We start from the raw sequence: 21,151 nt of genomic DNA, 5'->3' as shown, positions 1-21,151 counted from the left end.
GGATATAATTTTCTATCTTACAATGTGCATCTCTGAAATCAGGGGGGCTCTTGTAATTTTCACATAAAGCAGAGGTTTTTCCTTCAGAAAACTGCTAATTTGGTGATTCAGTCTTAAAACTGTTGTTCAGCCACTAAATCATGTTCAATTCTTTGCGATCCCATGGACTGTAGCATGCCTGACTTCCCTGTCCTTCACTATCTCCTGGAGTCTGCTCAGATTCATGCCCATTGAGTTGGTCATGCTATACATTATGTCTGAGAAGTGAAGTGATAGAAAACCTTTGTGTCGTCCAATAGATGACATGTCTAACAACAGAGGAGGGCATCTGGAAGCTTTCCTGTTGTCTCTCAGCTGTGACATGGGCTTTGTGACCTCACCTGTGCTGTGTTCATCAAATATTTAGTTTTTATAGTTTTCATATAGATGTGCAGTTTCTCCTTAGTCCAGAATGTAAGCTTCCTAAGGGCAGTCATGGCGTTTTATATTCACTGTTCAAGGACTCAGATTGGGCATAGAAGGGAAGAGTAGGGGAGGAGAGAAAGGGGAAGGGGAGGGGAGGCCACTAGAAAGTGTCTAGTGGCTCAGCTGTGAGGCCTCTTGTGCCACCCTGGACTCACAGGTAAGTCTTGTCTTGAGACCTCAGGAGTTCTAGGCTAGATCTCTGAGCTCTCACCTCAAGAACATCCTTGCCAGCAGGGCCCTCTCTGGCATGCTCTGCAATTCTAATAACAAGGGTTTACCTAGTCTATGAGTCAAGTGCCGCTGTTTTATGAACTGGGTCTCTCCCTTGCCCTCTGAATCCAGGGCTCTACGCAGCTAACCTGAGCTGAGGCTTCAGCTCGCTCTATGTGTCTCCTAGTATTTGGAGCTCAGCCTGGGCAACCAGCCTTCAGACCTCCACACTGATAAGGAATGGCCCTGTCTTGTGGTTGGGAACTCTGGCTGGGCTCAGGCCAACTTAAGCTTCATCTCGGCTCTGCTTTGAGCTAGCTGTGTGATTCTAAGTGAATTGGGTTTTTTCTCAGAGCTTCAATTTCCTCAGTTATAGAACAGGGGTGATAATAATACCTAACTTACAGGATGGTTATAAACAAAGATTATAATAAAAATACTACCAACTTGTAGTGCATGAACAATGGCTATCAGCTAGTGCTAGAAAAGGCTCAGGCACTAACCTTTAGTGGCCTTGGGGGAGGGGCTGGTGGCTAGGATGGAAGGAACACACCAGGGGCTCTGGGGCAGAAGTTATTATTATTTTTTCAATTTATTTATTTTTAACTGAAGGATAATGTCTTTACGATGTTGTGTTGGTTTCTGCCACGCATCAGCATGAATCAGCCGTAGGTATGCAGATGTCCCCTCCCTCTTGAACCTCCCTCCCACCTTCCACCCTCCTCCCACCCTTCTCGGTTGTCACAGAGCACTGGTTTGAACTCCCCGAGTCATTCAGCAGATTCCCACTGGCTATCCATGGGACAGCAGTTGTTTACCAACCGAAATGAAAGTGGTTCGATATTGTAACAGCCCACATGCCTTACAGGTGTGTGCTGCCCAGGCTGTCACATGACAAACGTGAGATGTCTAGCATGATGCCAGGTAGGGAGGAATTGCTTGATTTAGGGTAGCAAATATCAGTAGTATGCTGATACGTGTTAGTGCACCCAGGCTTTTCAGGGAAAAAAAAAAGGAGACCCAATTTTTATTAATAATATTTGCCAAATTCCATGGTGTAAAGACTACCAACATGGTTCATTTTAAGAGAAGCACAGTAGCCACTATGATATAGAATTTCCATCATACAGATATAATTCAATATGAACAAACTCAACAATATAGAGAATAGTAAGATGCAGCAAAATAAGCAGGAAAGAATATGTTTTGAGTACCTTTTATCTTTGTTCTTAATATAATTTAATTATAGTTTATATAATTTGATTTTTACTAATGGCCGTGTTTAACAACTACTGGTAGACTTCCTGAAAATTTAACAATTGACTCTTGACAACAGCATAAACCATGTCGGCATCCCTTTGAAAGAGGATGGCTACTGTGTCTACCTGCCTGTCTGCCAGATCTCTGCCTAGTCCCCTGTCTGAGACTTTTGGTCACCCTTTTGCCCTTTACCTGTAGCTGGCCCCACCTGATGCTCGTGGCTGGCCATCCTTACCTACTGCCAGTGCTGGTAGCCAGGCTAAGTATGTGCCCTGTCCTATGGGGCATCCCTGGTCCCTTCTTTCTCTCTGGCCACCCACCACTTCCTTGACCCCCAGCTTCCCTCCTGGGCTAGACTCTGATGGGCCAGTGCTAATGGGGGGATGAGAAGACAGTGTGTTCTGGGGTGTGAAAGCAGAGAAACGCTGCTTTTCTTCTCAGGGTTAGAGAGAACCACCTACCAAAGAGGGTTTGGCTCACGATTGCCAGGTTGTCTGCTCCCCTCAACACTTGACTGTAGTCCTTGGTGCTTGGCAAATGAATCTCCCAAATGCATAGAAATCTCTCCTGCCAAATCCAACCCTCCAGCTGGTGATAGATACTCACCACCGGTGTGCACAGGGGAAAACAAAGCACAAGCCAGGAGCACGAGCTGTGGCATCCGCATGGGGAACTTACAGCTCTCTGAAACCCTGAAGGTCTGCGCTGCACAATGTGATCAGATGAATTAAAGGAGGAATAGATGCTGCTAAGAAAAGATGCCCTGCTTTGTTCCAGATTTTGTCAACAGGCAGATCTGTCATCAAGCCTTTATCTCAGGGAAAGCTGCTGGAAAGAGTTGTTTGAGAGGCTAGTTCAGAGAGAGGGAACATTGCCAGCAGACAGGCCTGTCCCTTGTTTTATGTCTCTGGGATGAAGAGGAAGAGGGGAGAAGAGGAAAGCTAGACCTGGAAGACAGTGGAAAAGACCAAGACTTTGGAGGCAAACTGTTCATGTTTGGGCTCCATCAGTTTCTCACTGTGTGACCTTGGCCAAGTAGGTCCATTTCCGAGCCTATGAAAATAGGAATAGTGGTATTGAAACAGGTGCTGCTGAAACTTAGTTCATGTCTCTGGGCACTACCATCCCTGTGCACTCCGACCTGGCTGCTTCTGAGGCAAGCACTTGGGGGTATCTGGCTAAGGGTTGATCTGAGCACACACCTGGCGTGGGCTGGATGCAGTGGGGAGTTAATGCACCTGTGACTGGTGGGAGCTGAGGTTAAATCCCCTAGTTCCCTGGCCCCTCAGTGGGACAACTGTGGTGTTCTCTATAGAATGAGCCTCACTTGCCTGCAGGAATGGTGTGCTCCATGACATGCCCTCTGTTGGCTTCTGTCCCTTTCTTGTTTCTCTTTCCCTGTCTCACATGGGTGGTTCCTGGAATCACATCCCAAATAAACTACTTGCACTTGAATCCTTGTCTCAGGGACTCCAGAGGGGAATCCAGCCTAAGGCAGAGGTCTCTATCACAGGATCATTTTGAGGATTGATGGAGCAGCCACTAAATACGCTGAGTGAAAAACTGAGTGCACGGGGAGGGTTCCTAGTAGGGGCTGAGCTGGGTTGACGCCGGTCTCCTGTGTCTCTCTTCATCTTCCTGTCTCTTTCCCAGGAAGCATCTGCCACAGTGAGAAGCTGTTCTCTCAGGGTCTCTTGCTATGTGCCTGGCAGCGGTTTGAGTTACCAGCAGGCAAGGGAGTGGGCGAGTGGCTCTCTGCAAGGCTGTCTTCTCGATGCTGGGTGACCTGAGCTTCAGAGAGTGTGAAACTCCCCTCCCGTGGGGTGCAAGTGGAGCCTCTGGGAGTTCTTTTGGGGGCTAAACAGACTCGAGGATTAATTAGCTAATGCCTGTGGAGTGTCTTGGAAATGTCAAGTGCTGAGTGTGAAGTGGTATCACTTGAGACGGTTTCCCCTAAGCCCCCGTGAAAGATGCCGATTACTGTGTATGGAGGAGCTGCTGCTGAGTCTCCAGTTGGGGCTCTTAACCAAGCAAATGTTGACAGTTCCCACAGGTGCTCAGGTTTTGGTTTTGCAGGCCCCCAGAAACTGGAGCTCATATGGGGAGTGTTGGTGGAATGATGGCTCCTCCATGGCAGCCCCTTGGGAATTCCTCTGCCCAGTACCCTCCAGCTCCATACCACTCTAGGACCCTCTAACTGATGCAGCCAAGCCCTGAGGTTGCTCACTGGTCTTTGACTAATCATCCGTCCAGAGCCTGGGTCTGCAGCTGTCCTCTTCTCCCTCCAAACCTGTTCTTCCTCCTCCTTCTGAGGGTGCCACCATCATCCTCCCCACCATTGCAGGCATCTTTGTTATCACCAGTGTCCAACCATTACCAAGCTGTTGGGATTATTTCCCTGTATCATTTATGACATCCATCTCCTCTTCTCCATCCCATCTTCACTGGCCTGGCTCAGGCTGCCATCCTGCTCCCTGAACCTGTTGTTTCCATCTCCTGGCCATGCTCCTAGCTGCCAGTCTGCTCTCATATATCATGTGGAGACTCATTCTGAAACTCAGTGCTGATGGAATCTCTCCTTCAACAAACATTCACTGGCTCCCTATTGTTTACAGAATAAAATGCAAACCCTTCTGTTGGCTTATAGTCCATCATGATTGGGCCCTAATTGATCTCTCTCTCTTTTTTTTCTTGTTTGAACTCTCTCCTTCCATGTTCCTACCACTCCAATCAGCATGAATGACCCTGGAGTTGGAGACTGCTCACCCAGTGGACCGTCCAAACCCTTCCACTTTCTACATACACCTCCATCTTTGTTCCCACTGGTGCCTTTTTTGTGGGGAGGGCACCCTCCTTGTACCTCCACAGGTCTATTTGTAATAAGTTGCTTCAGTCATGTCCGACTCTTTGTGACCTCATGAACTGTAGCCCACCAGGCTCCTCTGTCCATGGGATTCTCCAGGCAAGAATACTGGAGTGGGTTGCCATTCTCCAACATGTCTATTTAGAGATATCAACATCACCCCCTTCTCCTTTCACCTTCTTGTGCTACAGAGGCTTTTTGATTTCATGTTTCAGTGGTGAGTAAGAAGTCAGCCTTGTGCCTCATATTAATGCTGTGTCTGGTGAAGATGTTTTTGACAGCAAGTCTGGTGCTGTAATATAATGATCCCTCCATCAGCAGAGAAGACGGCTGCATTTAGCCCCAGATTGCCTGCTCCCTGGTTGTTTTCTAACTGAACGTGTGTATGCGTCTGTCTTTTCTCCTGGCCCTCAAGGAACTCCTTGTACCTAATATTTTTCCTCACTGCCAGCAAATATTAGTTGTTCAATACTTGTTGAAATAATATGAACTCGTGGCTTCAGAGACCACCAGGTATGTTATTAAGATGTGGCGTCTCTTCTTCAGGATGTATTTTTATACACTGAGTTGATGGCACATCACAGCCAGTTTGGGATTTCTTGGGCAGAGGTCTGCTTGAAACTCCTCTGTAGTCCCTTCCAGGTCCTGAGGGCCTCATGTGACTTTGCTTGGAGGTGTCCCCTGTTGGGGAGTGGCGCTTGCATCAGGAAGGCAGGATGCAGAGACTAAGACCCCGGAGTGCAGGAAGCCAGTGTCTGGGTGAGCAGGTAGGAACTCAGGTGGTGGAATCACTTCCTTGGCTACACAGAGGTATGGGTGCCAGGAATCTAGGTGCATCGTCTGGTCCTGCTGGGGTGAGTGGCAGGGGCAGTGATGTGGTGAAATTTAGCAGGCTCCATAGGAAGGAGCCTGGGTGTTAGATGGCAGGAGATCCGAAGGTATCGGGTTCAGTTTGATTTCTCTTATCCACCCTTCTTTTTTCTTAAAACATAAAGGGTATCTTTGCCTAGTGTCGTTCGTCCAGTCCCAGGAACAGCACATCCCACAACTCCAGGGCTCCATGTGATGCTGCCCCTGCTACCCAGTTGCCATGCCAGGCCCTGACTTTACAATCTGAAAGCCTATCAAGCAGGTAAGTCCCTAATAGGGACTTTGTGTGACCTGCTGGTGTCGGCAAGAAATTGAGCTAACATTGAAAAATTATGACATTTTGCCTAAAATGTCTATGTTTCTGGTTTCTTTTTTAAAACATTGGAAGACCTCATAAGACTGGGCTTTTTTTTCCCTATAAGGCAGCTCCAAGCTGGAGTCAAGCAGTGGCTGCTTCTCCGGACAGGGCAGGTGGGCACCTGTGTGCCATGGGGGTCACCTGGCTTATTTCATTCATTGACTGTCCTGACCGGTGGCCTGGCCTTAAGGTCACAATCCAGGAGAATATCATTGATACAGCAGAGAATCCTTTGTTATCAATAATTGATGCCAGAACAAAGCCATTGAGATATGTGAATCTGAATCATAGTCAGGGTTGGAAAAGCTGTTCTGAAACTCTGTTCCCATTTCTCTTATTTGCAGACACAGACTTGAAACTCAGAGTTCGGAAGGGACTTGCCAAGACCACTTGGTGAGTTGATGGCAAAACTGAGACCAAATCCCAGGTCTCCTTCCCCACTTCCAGAAGTCTTTCCCAGTCAGAGAGCACTGGGAAAGAGCACTTGTCTCCTGGTTCCTTTGTGCCCCTCATTTCATGGCCATCAGCTCCGTTGCAGACCTGTGCAGAAACCGAGGGAAGCTCGTGATGGGGAGGGTTGGGGAATAAAGGGTAGGGAGGCCCCAGGCTGCTGGGGATAAAGGCTGAATGCAGGGGCGTTCAAAAGCCACTGGGCACTGAGTGAGTTAAGCTGTGCCTGTCTCCGTTGCCTGGGTACTCTTTATGCATTGTATAATGCCATTGTTCAGTCAGAGCCAAGGGCCAGAGTGAGCACTGTCTTTGCAGGTAGACATCTAGTGCTGGCTCGGCAGAAAGAGAGGGAACAGGAGAGGCTGGGATATTCCAGCTTGAAGACAGTAGCCGTATAATAAAGCCAGGCTGGTTTGTCTCCGGGCCCCGCTGTCCCTTCTCCCCGCCTCAAAGTAGCAGCATGAATCAGTTCACTGCGGCAATGGTCCAGGCGATGTGACTTGCATCCCCATAAGCTACCTGATTGCAGCCCCTGGATGCACGAGACACCGGATGTGCCTGGAATACCAAACTGCTTGCCTTGGCGCCGCAGCTGCCAGAAGATCTCTGGCCCCGCCTGGCCTCATGGACAGAGCCGGGCATCCTTCAAGGCCACCACTGGCCTTTTATCTTGCCTGGGGCTCCGGGACAGTCACTGCGATTCTGGGGCTGCTTTTGATGGGGGTGGGGGGGTTGCCACCAGCCTGTCTCAGAGATGCTCTGACAAGCCCCTCCAGCCCTGGGCAGACAAAGGCTTGAAAGGAGAGGAATTGCACATGGTTCAGACGCTGCTGTTTCTAATACGTTATTCTGACACACAATTAACTGCAAATTTGCTCTAAGCAAAGAGCTCGGGCCCTCGTGGGGTCTGCACGGCACAGTTCAGGCAGAATTCGATCTGGTGCAATCCTCGCCCTTCCCTATGGTCCAGGGGTTGCCTGCTACCCACGATGCCACCCGTCTCAGGGCTGGTGGGTGTGGGCACTCAATCAGAAAGCATGTACCAGCTTCCCCGGGCCCCCACTCAGGGCTGGGAAACCACGGCACAGGGGAGGCGGGGGAGAGCCCACATAAACCCTTCTAGCAGAGCAGCTGAACAACAACCCTTCCTAAAATGGTGGCGCTTATCCTCTGCTGACAAAAGGCTGATTTGAGCTCTCCCCGGAGGTGGGATGAAGCCAACGCATTGCCTTTTATCTCCCCGTCACTTTGAGGGGGGAGACAACTGGTACCCAGCGTGGTGGGGAGCCCTGGAGAAGGCGCTCTCGAATGAAAGGCATAATCTCCAGCTCCCCAAACCAGGAGGCTTTTATCCCCCACCCCCCAACTCCCCCCCCATCCTGGAGGCATCTGAATGGGAGCAGGAGCTCGAAGGAGAGGCTCCCGCCGCTGCACAATGCCACACAATATTGCTTCTCCCTGGGAGCCCGGAGAAGGCCACGGGCAGACGGCTTCTTACTTTGAAACCAATCCTCCAATCAGCTATTTAAATAAGAAATATAATCTCATTGAACACCGAGAGCTGTCGGCCTGAGACGCTTCCATTTACAAGGCACTTGAAGAAAGTCCCCAAGCCTCCAGTTTATCAGGACAGCCAGCTTAGGGCTATTTACTGGGGGAAAGAGAGGTGCCAGAGGAGGAAAAAAAGAGAATTGAAGTTGGCTATTAGAAATCATCTACTCAAGGGGTGAACCCACACCCCCAGTGCCGGGGGCCTCCATGGAGCAGGTGGGAGAGTCTGTGGTTCTCAGAAAACCACATTAGGGCCAGGATGGTGCTCGGTCAGTTGTCGCGGGTGGGGGAGAAGGGGGTCTGTGGTGGTGACCACTGTGTCCCAGGGGGCTTCCTGGCATCTGGAAGCCTTGCCTGTCACTCTTTTGGAAACATCTCTGAGCGCCTGCTAAGTTCATTGCTCCAGCAATACATTGCTCCAGTCAGAGGTGGAGTGGTCATTAAGACCCAGTGAAAAAAACTTCCCTCATAAAAACAGGCCCAGCGAGGCGGGTGGGCATGGTTTGACCAAGTTCTGTGCTTGAGCTCACAGATCTGCCTCCTGGACCAGCTGTGTTTCTAAGCTTCCCACTGTGGTTCCTTGTGGGTCCTGAGGAGAGGCTGGGGAGCCTGGTACTGTGTTTAATGAGGTGGGCCTGGACCTGATGGCTTCAGTGAGAATCCTGGTTCTGCCACTTACTAACCTTCTAATCCACATGCAACTTACTCCCTCAGAGCCTCAGTTTTCCTCCTCTGCCCATCTGAGTGGGTTGTTAGGGCCTGGCAAGGAGTCTGTGCCCTACACAAGACAGCTATCACTCTATTGTAATGGAGCGCCCCATCTGGATGCACGGCTTGTCAGACATGACCCCCTGCTCTGGTTCTGGTGTGTCGCTTCTGGTCAACAGCTCTGGCCCACCTTGCTCACTCTCTTCTGCCCAATCCTGCCCTGCTTCACCTGTCCTGAGAGGGGCCAGGGAGAGGAGCGTCAGCTTGAGCTAGAAGGCTGCCTGGAGGAGGCATGGACTGAAGGGTGGGAAGGACCTGGGGATCAGAGGAGCAAGGGGTGTAGAGAAAAGGTTTGAGGGTAAGAATGAGCAAGAGGGAAGGTCAGGCAGCCAGCCTGTAGGGAAGGGAAGGGAGAGAAGGGTGGGGGATGATGGAAGTCAGTACCTCCTTTCTTTATTCCTCTTCACCATCTGGGCACCACTGCTCATCAGAGGCTGAGTTCGCCTTAGAGGGGACCAGAATTGAGAAGGCCCTCTGGTTGAGCCACTCTGAGCTCCAATGCATGAGTTCCTGTTGGTCACAGGCAAGTGTGGCCCTGATTGTGTGCAAAGAGGAGCCTTAAAGCCCTGGAGGGGCCCTGGTGGACCAACACCCCAGTCTAGAGTGAAGAAACCTAGGCCCAGAGAGGGCAGGGAACTTACTCAGGGTCAGGCAGCAAGTCAGCTGTAGGGCAGACACGGCCTGGAGCATCTCACACCTGTTTCTTTCCCCTGTTACTAAAGCTAGCTCTGATTGAGCACCTACTATGTGCCAGGTGTTGTTCTAGTTCTTTGTATGTATTTCCACATTTAACCCTACTGCAGCCCTGCAAAGTAGGGGTTATTATTATTATTATCCTTATTTTAGAGATGAAGAAGCCAAGGAAGAGGGGAACCCAAGCATCTGGCATCGGAGCTCCTTTCTTGCCTTTGAGGGCGCCTGGTCCAGCTCCCCTCTCCTTTCCTGGAGGAACGTGTCCTTGTCGAGGTCTCAGCTTCATTTGGTATTCCCTCCCTCCTCAGCAAAGCACCTAAGTGCCTTCTGCGCTCCCAGAACGTCAGGGAACATCAGCAAGACAGGCGAGGAGGCCCCCAGACCCGCGCCCCGTGCTGCGGGAAGGGCTGGCTCACTCCGCCGACTTCCATTAAACATTTGACGCATCGCAGAGCTGCCGAAAGCCATCCATCACGGCAGCCTGCCTCCATCTGCCTTTCTGACCTGCTCCCAAAGTGGGGCCTCTGCCTTCACGGCCAACGTATGGGAAGCGGGGTGGGAGAGAGGGGACATGGCCATGGCCAGGTGCCTGTGACCACCTCTTCCCCTGTACAGGGGTCCAAGGAGGAGCTTTGGGGTTGACTGAGTCCTGATATTAACAAGAGTACTGTCTACTGAATGCTCAGTGCGCCGGGCAGACTGGAGCGCCTTCTGTAGTTCTCCCCAAAACCCCACCCCTCCCACCACCGAAAGGCACACTTATCATTGCTCTTCATTAGATGTGGAGCCTGACATTGGAAGGTTTGGTTACTGTGGAGGTGCTGGAGCCATACTGGGCCCCGGAATGGGAATCCAGTCCCTCTCCTCACCCCTTCTCTACTTGGGCATGGCTGGGAGGACAGGTGCTCAGCAGGGAGGTGGGGGATGAGCCTGAAGGTCAGAGTGCCCTGGGTGGGCACTCCACTGGGTGGGCAGTCCACTCAGTGCCCAGTGGAGGACCCCAGCATTGGATGAGCCGTAGGACAGCCTCTGTGGGTGGTGGGGTCCTGTCCCTCCCTCCACCCAGTTACTCCAGCCAGAACTGGGCTCCTCCTGGCACCTCCCTCACCCCTGATCCCCAGTTCAGTCAGTCGACAGGCTCTCAGCTCCTCCTGCTAAGTGTTCTTTACTCCTTAAGCCAGCCCCCTTTCGCATATCACGGCTGCTCGGGGGGACTCCTCCAGCCCCTGCTGGTCCCTGGCCTCATCTTCAGGTTCTCTTTCTTCTCTGTACTGGATCCAGACAGGTCCAGATGTGTTTTGGACCCCACATCTCCTCCTCACCCCTCTGCTTAAAAACCTGAACCCGCCTTGGGGTAGAGCCCATCCGTCTTCCTTGGCCAAACTTGCAGGGCTGCTCAACTCTCCAGGCCCCTCTCCCCTTGCCTCTGCCCACACCCCAGGCTCATGCTGAGGTCTCTGCTCCTGCTTTGCTCTCAGTGGGAGCACCATCTCACGCCTCACTGCCTGGCTAATTCCTGCCTATTATTCAAATCTCAGCTTAGATGGTATTTCTTCCAGGGAGCCTTCCCTGATTTGCCAGCCTGGGCTTAAGGGGCCCTTTCATGATCTTCCCTCCATGTGGCACAATCCACACTGTCCCAATTGCTTCCCTGCATGGCTGTCAGCCTCTATTGACTGTCAGATGAGGGGAGGTTGTGAGTGCCCCCCACCAGTGTCCCCTTGGGGCTTAGCACGGGGCCTGCTCTGTAGTAGGCACTACATGAACGAACAACTCCTGTGATGAATGAATGAATGATGACTAATAAGGCTACGGTGGGGCCCTGACAGTGTGGCGCAGGTCAGGGGCTCAGACCCAGGGGCCATCCCAGCAGGAGGAGGCAATGTGGAGTTTTGGAGTTTAAACCAGACCCCAAGGGGGGAAGGGGGGTGAGATGAATTGAGAGATTGGGACTGACATGTATACACTCCTATGTATAAAGTAGATAACTAGTGGGAACCTACAGTGTAGCTCAGGGAACTCTATGCTGTGTGGTGACCTAAATGGGAAGGAAATCCAAAAGAGAGGGGATATATGTATACGTACGGCTGACTCACTTTGCTATACAGTGGGAACCAACACAACATTGTAAAGCAACTATACTTCAATGAAAGTTAATAAAACAAAATGAAAAATCACCAGCCCCCCGCTGTTTACAAGCTGTGTGTTCTTGGGTTTGGTCTCTCCCAGCCTCAGTTTGTTCATATGCAACCCAGAAATAATAATAATAACTCCTTTGCTGGGACCTGGTAGAGAGAGGCCCTGGACACAATGGTTGTGCAGTGCCTAGCCCTGTGCCGGGCTTGGCAGAGGATGAAACAGGGCTCTTTCTGGGACTGAGCAGGGAACCCAGGCGTCCCCCTTTGGGCATGAGACCAGGGCCAGGCTGGAAGCTTCTCTGAGACCTGGAGGCGGGGCTGACAGGCCTGGACTCTGCAAACAGGAGGGCGTTGAGGCCTGGACTGACCAGGAGTGTAAAAGAGAGGGCAGCACTAGGCCTGGCAGTTTCTCCATGCTGCCTGCAGGCTGTGCCTCTCATCCTTAGCTCACCCCTCCTTTGGATCTAGCCAGAGTTAGAACTGGCAGACTGAGGTTTTACGATGTGGTGAAGCGGAGGGTCTCACTCAGTTTGGAATGTTGGGGTATGGAGGTGAGGGAGGTGGGATGTAGAGAGGGGAGCAGATCACCATTCACTAATTAATAGTTGTCACTAGTGCATGCAGACACTTAATTCTATTTTACACAATGATTAAGAGCCCTGGCTTTAAAAAAAAATGTATTTATTTATTTATTGGCTGCAGCACGTGGGCTTCTCTCTAGTTGTTGTGCACAGGCTCTATACTTGCCACACACAGGTTTAGTTGCCCTGCAGTATGTGGGATCCTAGTTCCCCAACCAGGGATTGAACCCATGTACCTTACACTGGAATGCAGACTCTTAACCATTGGAGCACCAAGGAAGTCCCAAGAGCACTGGCCTTAATGTCAGGAAGGGACCTCTAATTCTGGGTCTGTGACTGTGCATACACTGTAAATACGGGGAATAAGACAGTACCCCCCTGGTCATTGTGGTGAGCTCTGGTGACAGTGTGAGAGAAACACCCAACACTGCTATGTGTGAGCCCACGATGGAATCTTTGGAATGGCATGCTGGTAGACATAGTCTTCATCTCCAGATGAGGACATCAGGTCCAGGGATATGAAGTGAGGAGCCCACTGTGACCAAACGAACAAGTGACCTGGCCTGGGCCCCACGCTAAGGAGTTTGGCCTCTGGAGCCACAGGGGGCTGCATATGGCGGGTAATATTTTTCTCATCGCCCTCACGTTGCGTTTCTTAATTTAAAGTGGGAAATTCCATATTCGGTGCCTCATCAATCATTTTTGTGAGCTCAGCTCCGTGGAAAGCACAGAAAACATTTATATTTGCAGCTCAAACTGTCGAAAATGTAAAACAATTTAAATAATATTAACATTTTAACAGCCTCCACTCACGGTTCTGTGAAATTAACCATTATCTCTTGGAGTGTTTGTTAAAATTCAATAGTGGCTAAGTAGTGAGGTTCTGGGTGTTGCCTGGGTTTGGGAGGCTGGATGGGAAGGCAGCCCATGTGACTTCCCCAAGGGTCATTCCTGCCCACGCCCTTGCCAAGGGGTCAGCCTCCTACAGCAGGAAGTGTGGTTCCAAGAAGACCTCCCAAGTAGGCTAGGTTTTGGAGGCAGAGATGAACATGACACAGACTGCCCTCATGGGACGTCAGTGGTGGGGCAGGTGACTGGAAAAATATACACTAGGGTGGAATATGTGCTACATATGAGAATGGGGTTCTGCTGTCCTGGGAGCACTGCAGAGGCAATCAGGAGAACTTCCTGGAGGAGGAGGCATCTGTGCTGATCTTTGTACCAGTTTGTCACTAAATTAGGGGAACAGACGGATCATCTCTGAGGCCTGGCCCTGCAGGTGGGGTCTGCAGTTTATCCTTGGCAGTGAGGAAGAAGGGCCTCCAGAGGCAGTGTTTCCTTCTGGTCCTGTCCAGGCCCCATGCACCTACCTAGGAGAGGGTCAGAGGATGGTTGGGGTAGACACTTGCTGAGCAGTTGGGTGGCTTAGACATGATAAGCCCAGAACAACAAAGACTCAGGGGTAGAATGATGTTATTTTCAAATAATGGGAATGAGGGATGGACTTTTTTGATAACTTCAGTAGGAATAAGTGGGCTTTGTAGGTACGTGTTATCATTTTTAACCTCTTATGTCCTTATCTATTCTTGCCCCCATCCCCCAGCCATGTGAATATATCTGGAGATGGGACCTTTAATATGGTAATTAAAGTTAAATGAGGTTATAATGGTGGGACCCTAATCAGATAGGTCTGATGTCCTTATAAGAAAAGGAGGACAGACCTGAGATCTCTCTTCCCAAGAGCACAGAGAAGAGGCCCCATGAGAAGGGAGAAGATATCAGCTATAAGCCGTGGAGAGAGCTCTCATCAGAAACCAGCTCCAACAGTACCTTGGACTTCCAGCCTCCGGAATGATGAGAAGATAAGTTTCTGATGTTTAAGCCACCCAACCTGTTGTACTTTGTAATGCCAGCCTGAGTAAACTGATGAAGGGGGTTCACGGTTTGGTGAGAGAGATACTGAGTTTGCTGGTGATGAGACAGCATGATACAGATATGCTGGGGGGGGGGGCGGGGTGGCACCTGGCTCAGCCAGGTGGACATCAGGGCAGGCTCCCTGGAGGAGGCAGTAGTGCTGGAGCTAAGTACAGAAAGACAAGGAGAAGCTGGTCATAGGGATGGGGGAGAGGAAGCAGGGAGGTTGTGTCCAATGGAGAGAACAAAATGTGCAAAGACACAGAAGTGTTGAAAGGTTGGCAGGTTTGGAAGCACTGAGAGGAATTCTGTGTAACTTGAGTGCAGGGTAGGGAGGGAATATGAAGGAGAGAGGAGGTCGGGGGGACAGGCAGGGCCCACCAACCAGCGGAGGCCCTCTTGCATCTTCCAGGGACGGCCATGTAGGATCCAGTGCCTTCCAGAGTCCCTGGCTATGAGGACTCCACAATTAGCAGCTCACTTGCTGTGTGACCTTAGGCAAGTCACTTAACCTCTCTGCACAGCAATTTTCTCATTTGTAAACCGGGGAGAAGGATCCCTGCCCTGCCTGCCTCCCGCCTGCTTTGCAGGCTCAATAAGGTAATGCCTGTGAAAGCACTCTGCGAAAACCCCACAATAGCGCCACAGACATGGAAGGTGTTATTATTATGTACCCACGCTGACTCCCATCAGAGGAGCTCGGAGTCAATGGGAGTCTTGAGGGCTGTCAGGGAACTGGCTGCTCTCTGAAGCTTGTCACAGAGACCTGTCTTTTCATTGTACTCCTTTCATATCACTGTTGGCTCGATGAAAGAAGGGGAAAGAATCTTTGATATGTCTAAATATTCCGTTCCCACCAAGATGGGAGGAATTCCGAGGAAGAGCTATTATTAGAGGCTGAGCTGGAAGCGGGCGCCTTCGGCGGATCAGAGCTGTCAGTTTGCATCAACAGCCTCCTGTGCTGCAGAGCTGGCCAGGCGGCTGGGGCCCAGGCACAGAGCAGGCGCGCCAGCCCGGCTGGTTGAATTCTGATGGCACTTACCTGGGAGGCAGGAGGACCTGCTTCTGGTCCTGATTCTGCATCCACTCTGCTGGGCCACCCAGGGCCAGTTGCTTACCCTCTCTGAGCCAAATAATGACAGTATATAGAATTCTTACTAAGGGAGAGGGCTTTTACGTGCAGGGAAAATAAGATGCTGCAAGTACAGAGGTGTGGGCAGGCTTAGAGGTGTCCAAGCACAGGCTGCCAACACCCTCATGTGTGGAAGACAGAAAATTTCCTCTCTGGGAAGGATACATTAGGATCTTGCATCAGAGCCACCTGAGGGTTTGAAAAATCAGATTCCCAGGCACCACTCCAGGCCCACAGAATCAGAATCTCTATGTAAGCTCCCAGGTGGTGTGGATGCAAGAAGCCTGACCCAGCATTCTGTGCTCCATGCTCCTGCAAACCCTCAGACTGGGTCATTGGTCGGGCTCTCGGATGCTGTGATTCCCTGAGAACAGTGGCATGGCATGACCCAGTGAATCCAGCCTTTTCTCCGTTTGCCCCTAGCCCACACTTAGCCCTCCAGGAGCCTGTGGGTCCCAAGAACTGGACGGATGGTGGTCTAATGCTGGCTCCTGGCTAGGACATTGTCTTCCATACTGGTCTCACTGAGATTGTCTTGTGCTGACAAGCTGTGGAGAGACCCAAATGGGGAGTACTTCTGAGAAGAATGGACTCATTTTTAGTGACTAGTCACTTACAGAAAACCTCAGAGGGTCAGGCCCAGAAAGGGCTGAGATGTCACCTAAATCTAGTCCCTGTTTCAAAGGTAAAGACATGGACTCAGCAGGCCAAGCCAGTTACTTTAACTAGGAACCCTGATCTATTAGGTCCGGCTCATCTAGGACCAGGTTTAAGTGAGAGAAGGCAGAGAAGAGCCCCATGGCTGTCCACAGCCTGAGAGTGTTCAGCGTTCTGATGTAGGCTGACACCCTGGGGGCGATTTAGAGCCTGTGCCTGTCCTGGCTCTAAGAGGTACATGTGAGCAGCCCGTTGTGGAGACACTTGACTTGGAGACCACCTGGGTCCCTCTCGCTGGGTCCTCTGAAATTTCCTGGGAGTGGCTGTAAAATGCCATGCGTCTCTCTACTTCCTCTCGAGAGAACATAGTGGAACGGGGGTGAGGGTGACATTTGTGAAAAAGGTGAATCATTACAGATGTTGGCATTTATTATGACTCGTGGCACACCTCCCACCTGAGTGGAACACCCTGAGGGATGTGTCATCAGGGCTTGGTAGCACTAGATGCTGCCACGCATCGTGTTTGGTTCAGCCTCTCACTGGCATTTTGGGGGAAGCTGAATGAAGCTGAGTGCGGACTCCAGTCCAACCATCTAAGTGGAGGTAGACCCAGCCTGCGAGGTGAAGAGTCCACTTAGGAGACTTCACTGCCTCTGCTTTCACAGCACCTTCATGCCCTGAAAACACTTGATGCCTTTACTGGAAGGAGATTTCTCAGGTTGAGGCTATGTATGTTTTTTAGCCCCAGATATATATATTTTTTACTCTCCCCAAATTAGGCAGTAGTGCTGGGCTTTCTGCCCTCAGGGGTGGCAGTGGCCAGGAGGAAAGAGCTGTCTGAAAGATAATTCCATCCCTGGCTTTTCTTTCTAAAGCTATCTTGAGACAGTGATGGGCTTCCCTGGTGGTTCAGACGGTAAAGGATCTGCCTGCAATGTGGGAGACCTGGGTTAGATCCCTGAGTCGGGAAGATTCCCTAGAGAAGAGCATGGCTACCCGCTCCAGTATTCTTGCCTGGAGAATTCCATTGACAGAGGAGCCTGGCGGGCTACAGTCCGTGCGGGCGCAAAGAGTCAGACACGACTGAACAACTAACACTGAGGCAGTGATACTGGGAGGTGGAGGATGGGAGAGGCCTGAGGGAAACAGGAAAAGAGAAAAGAAGCTGTCCCTCCACCGCCCCTTTAACCCCAGCGTCTCCGGACCAGAGCAAGGAGTGGCTTCCAGTTGTGCAAGCAGTAGGGCCCTGCATCCCTCTGCAGGGACCCCAGGAGGAATGGCTGGCTGTGTGGTTTTTAGCCTCCCCGAAGAGTTCCAACCCCAGTATGGGACAGAGGCAGAGTGTGGGCCACACCAAGGGACCGAGGCTGGGGACGGTGGTGTGTCTGCAGAACTGTTCAAGCCTGGAGGTGTTCCCCAAGCCCACACCTGGTATAAGACCCAGGGACCTTTGCATCATTTTTGCCTAAAATGAAGGGCTCCTCGTCATGAGTGACTGGGGTTACATCTCTAGTCAGCAGGATCAGGCCTCCAGAATTCAAAATGAAAATGTTATGTAGGAAAGGTTAAATGTGATTCTTCCTGTAAGCTTGAGTTCGAGAACTGAGATTCTGGTCCTCAGAATAGATAGTAAAGCAGGTTGGTGCCAGAATCACATCACAGGTGGTCAGAGACGGCTAATGTGTATCATCTAGAGAACAACTAAGATTAACTGGGAGAAGTTATCTAGGGCTCTGTGTTGACAGGATTCTGTGTTGAAGAGGAGTCTTTGATTTTGCTGTTGTTTAGTTGCTAAGTCACATCTGACTCTTTGTGACTCCATGGACTGCAGCATGCCAGGCTTCCCTGTCCTTCATTAGCTCCCAGAGTTTGCTCAGATTCATGTCCATTGTGTCAGTGATGCTATCTAACCATCTCATCCTCTGCTGCCCTCTTCTCTTTTTGCCCTCAATCTTTCCCAGCATTAGGGTCTTTTCCAATGAGTTGGTTCTTCGCATCAGGTGGCCAAAGTAGTGGAGCTTCTGCTTCAGCATCAGTCCTTCCAATGAATATTCAGGATTGTTTTCCCTTAGGATTGACTGATTTGATCTCCTTGCAGTTCAAGGGACTCTCAAGAGTCTTCTCCAGCACCACAATTCGAAAGCATAAATTCTTCAGTTCTCAGCCTTTTTTGTGGTCCAACTCTCACATCCATATATGACTATTGGAAAAACCATAGTTTTGACAATAGAGACCTTTGTCAGCAAAGTGATGTATGTCTCTGCTTTTTAATACGCTGTCTAGGTTTGTCATAGCTTTCCTTCCAAGGAGCAAGCATCTTTTAATTTCATGCTGCAGTCACCATCCACAGTGATTTTGGAGCCCAAGAAAACAAAATCTGTCCCTGCTTCCACTTTCCCCCCTTCTCTTTGCCGCGAGGAGTCGTCAATTAAGGAGAAAGTAAGCTTTCATTTTGGGCTTACCAGGTGGGCTTCCCTGGAGTAGGAAATGGCAACCCACTCCAGTATTCCTGCCTGGAGAATCTCAGGGACAGTGGAGCCTGGCAGGCTACAGTCCCTGGGATCGCAAAGATGACTGAGCGACTAACACTTAGCAGGTGGCTCAGTGGTAAGGAATCTACCTGCCAATGCAGGAGACGCAAGAGATGCGGTTTTGATCCCTGGATAAGGAAGATCCTCTGGAGGAGGAAATGACAACCTACTCCAGTATTCTTGCCTGGAGAATCCCATGGACAGAGGAGCCTGATGGGCTACAGTCCATGGGATTCGAAGAGTTGGACATGACTTAGCAAGTACTGAGCACAGCTTAGGCGTTCATTGACTAGTGAGCTGTAGCATATAGGCAATTTTATTTTATTATTTATACAACATTTTAAGTTTTTTGGTTGTACTACTTGTGGGATCTCAGTTCCCCGGAGAGGGATTGAACCTGAGCTCCTGGCAGTGAAAACTCGGAGTCCTAACCACTGGACCATCAGGGAATTCTTGTATATAGGCAGTTTTAAACATTACTTGACTCTTTCATTTTATAAGCAAGGACACTGAGGCCCAGAGAGTTAAGCCTTTGCCAAAGTTTGGGACAAAGCTAGAGATAAGGACTCATGATGCCACTGCTTTTTCCCCTTAACCGTAGATCAAAAATTATTTATGAATTAAATATAAGTAAGCTTACAAAGGGCTTCCTTGGTGGCTCAGTGGTAAAGAATCCACCTGCAGTTCAGGAGCCACGGGTGCAATCCCTGTGTGGGCAATCCACATGCCCCCTGGAGGAGGGCATGGCAACCCACTCTAGTGCTGGTGCCTGGAGGATCCCCATGGACAGAGGAGACTGGTGGGCTATAGTCCAGAGGGTTGCAGAGAGTCAGACATGACTGAAGTGACTTAGCATGCATGTACAAGCTTAGAAAAACAACAAAATCCAAATAACATCAATCTGTGATGTCAGTGCTCTTTAATTGACAGTAGTTCACTGGGAAGTTTTTTGTTCCCTTTCTTATTCCAGGCTCTGTGTTAGAGCAGGTAGAAAGAGTAGTAGTGATATATAAAACCTACTATTAACTACTTGCCTGCCATAATATTTCTAATCCTCCTGAGCATGCAATGTTACTATTATTTCTCTTCTTGAGGATGTGGGAACCGCCTTTGTGAGCAACCTCAGCCTTTCCTGTAATAGTGAAGATAATGCAGTATTGCACAGGTGGTGCCATTTGGCAGTCACTCAGGGGTTCTCATAGCTCTGCCACCTCCCAGGGCCTCACCATTCTCTGCTGGCAAATGGGGACGCAAGAGCAGGTGTGGCGGACTCTGTGAAGCAGGTCAGCTGGGGCATTATCACTTCTGCCCACCATCCACTGGCCGGGACTCAGCCACCTGGCCACACCTACCTGCAAAGGATGCTGGGAATGCAGATTGGCTATATGAAGATGGGAAAAGAGAAAGGGGTTTGCATTAAATTTGTGGTTTCCATTTTAAAGTAGAAAGAGGCTGAGACTTAGAGACTTACATAGATCGCCTTAAGGTCAACCACCCAGTAAGAGGTAGAGTCAGTCAGAAATTTGTATTGGTTTGCTAGGGCTTGCCGAGGCCAAGTACCACAAACTGGTGGCTTAAACCACAGAAATGTATTGTCTCACTGTGTGGAGGCTGGATGTCCGACATCAAGGCCAGACTCTGAATGGTGAGACACACAGTTTTATTGTCGGCAGGATTGGCTACTCCTGAGGGCCGTGAGAGAGCATCTGATCCATGTCTCTCCCTCAACTCCTGGTAGCCTCGGGTGTTCCTTGCCTGGCGGATAATGTTCTCCTTGGGTCTTCACATTGTCTTCCTGCTGTGCAGGTCTTTCTCTTATCCAAATTTCCTCTTTTTGTAAGGACACCAGTCATACAGGATTAGGACCTGCCCCAATGACCTCATCTTTAATTACATATATATTTGTTGGCGTGAGACATATATATATGTATATATATATATATTAAATTTTTATTGAAATATAGTTGACTTACAATGTTGTGGTAGTTTCAGGTGTATGGCACAGTGGTTCAGTTACATGAATGTATAAATATATGTTCCTTTATAGATTCTTTTCCATTACACAATATTGAGTAGTTTCCTGTGTTGTACAGTAGGCCCTTGTTGGTTATCTATTTTATATATAGTAGTGTGTGTATTTTACCATGACCTCATCTTCTCTTGATCATCTGCAAAGACCCTGCTTCTAAATAAGGTCACAGTCACAGGTACTGGGGGCTCAGACTCCAACATGTTTTGAGGGGATGCACTTAAACCCATGTTGTTGTTGTTCAGTTGCTAAGTCATGTCTGACTCTTCGCAACCCCATGGACTGCAGCACGCCAGGCCTCACTGTCCCTCACTCTCTCCCAGAGTTTGCTCAAGTTCATGTACATTGAATCGGTGATGCCATCCAATCATCTCATGGTCTGTCACCCTCTTCTCCTCTTGCCCTCAATCTTTCCCATCCTCAGGGTCTTTTCAAATGAATTGACTCTTCACATCAGGTGGCCAAAGAATTGGAGTTTCAGCTTCAGCATCAGTCCTTCCAATGAGTATTCAGGGTTGATTTCCTTTAGGATTCACTGGTTTGATCTCCTTGCTTCAACCCCTAACAGAATTCAAACCCAGGGGTGTCTGGAAGCCATGAGAAGGGCGTGGTGAGTCTGCCCAGAGGACTGAGGGAGGGCTTCCGGAGAAGGCAGTGTTCACACTGGGCATTGAGGACAGA

At 50.0% G+C, this 21,151-nt stretch overlaps 1 long non-coding RNA gene across 2 annotated transcripts in view; it reads left to right on the top strand.

Annotated features, from left to right (window-relative positions):
- Positions 1–21,151, top strand: part of LOC122446507 — a 173,050-nt gene that overhangs the window by 76,083 nt on the left and 75,816 nt on the right. The window contains exon 4 of one of the 2 annotated variants that reach the window (XR_006270887.1): positions 6,371–6,424. The exons of the other annotated variant lie outside the window; for it this stretch is intronic. This is a non-coding gene — a long non-coding RNA (uncharacterized LOC122446507). Of the gene's footprint in view, positions 1–6,370; positions 6,425–21,151 lie in introns of those variants that run through there. 2 annotated transcript variants of the gene reach the window in all.

This window comes from Cervus canadensis, chromosome 8 (genome assembly GCF_019320065.1).
Source record: "Cervus canadensis isolate Bull #8, Minnesota chromosome 8, ASM1932006v1, whole genome shotgun sequence".
Classification (NCBI taxonomy): Eukaryota; Metazoa; Chordata; class Mammalia; order Artiodactyla; family Cervidae; genus Cervus; species Cervus canadensis.
This window is presented reverse-complemented; position numbering and strand designations above follow the sequence as displayed.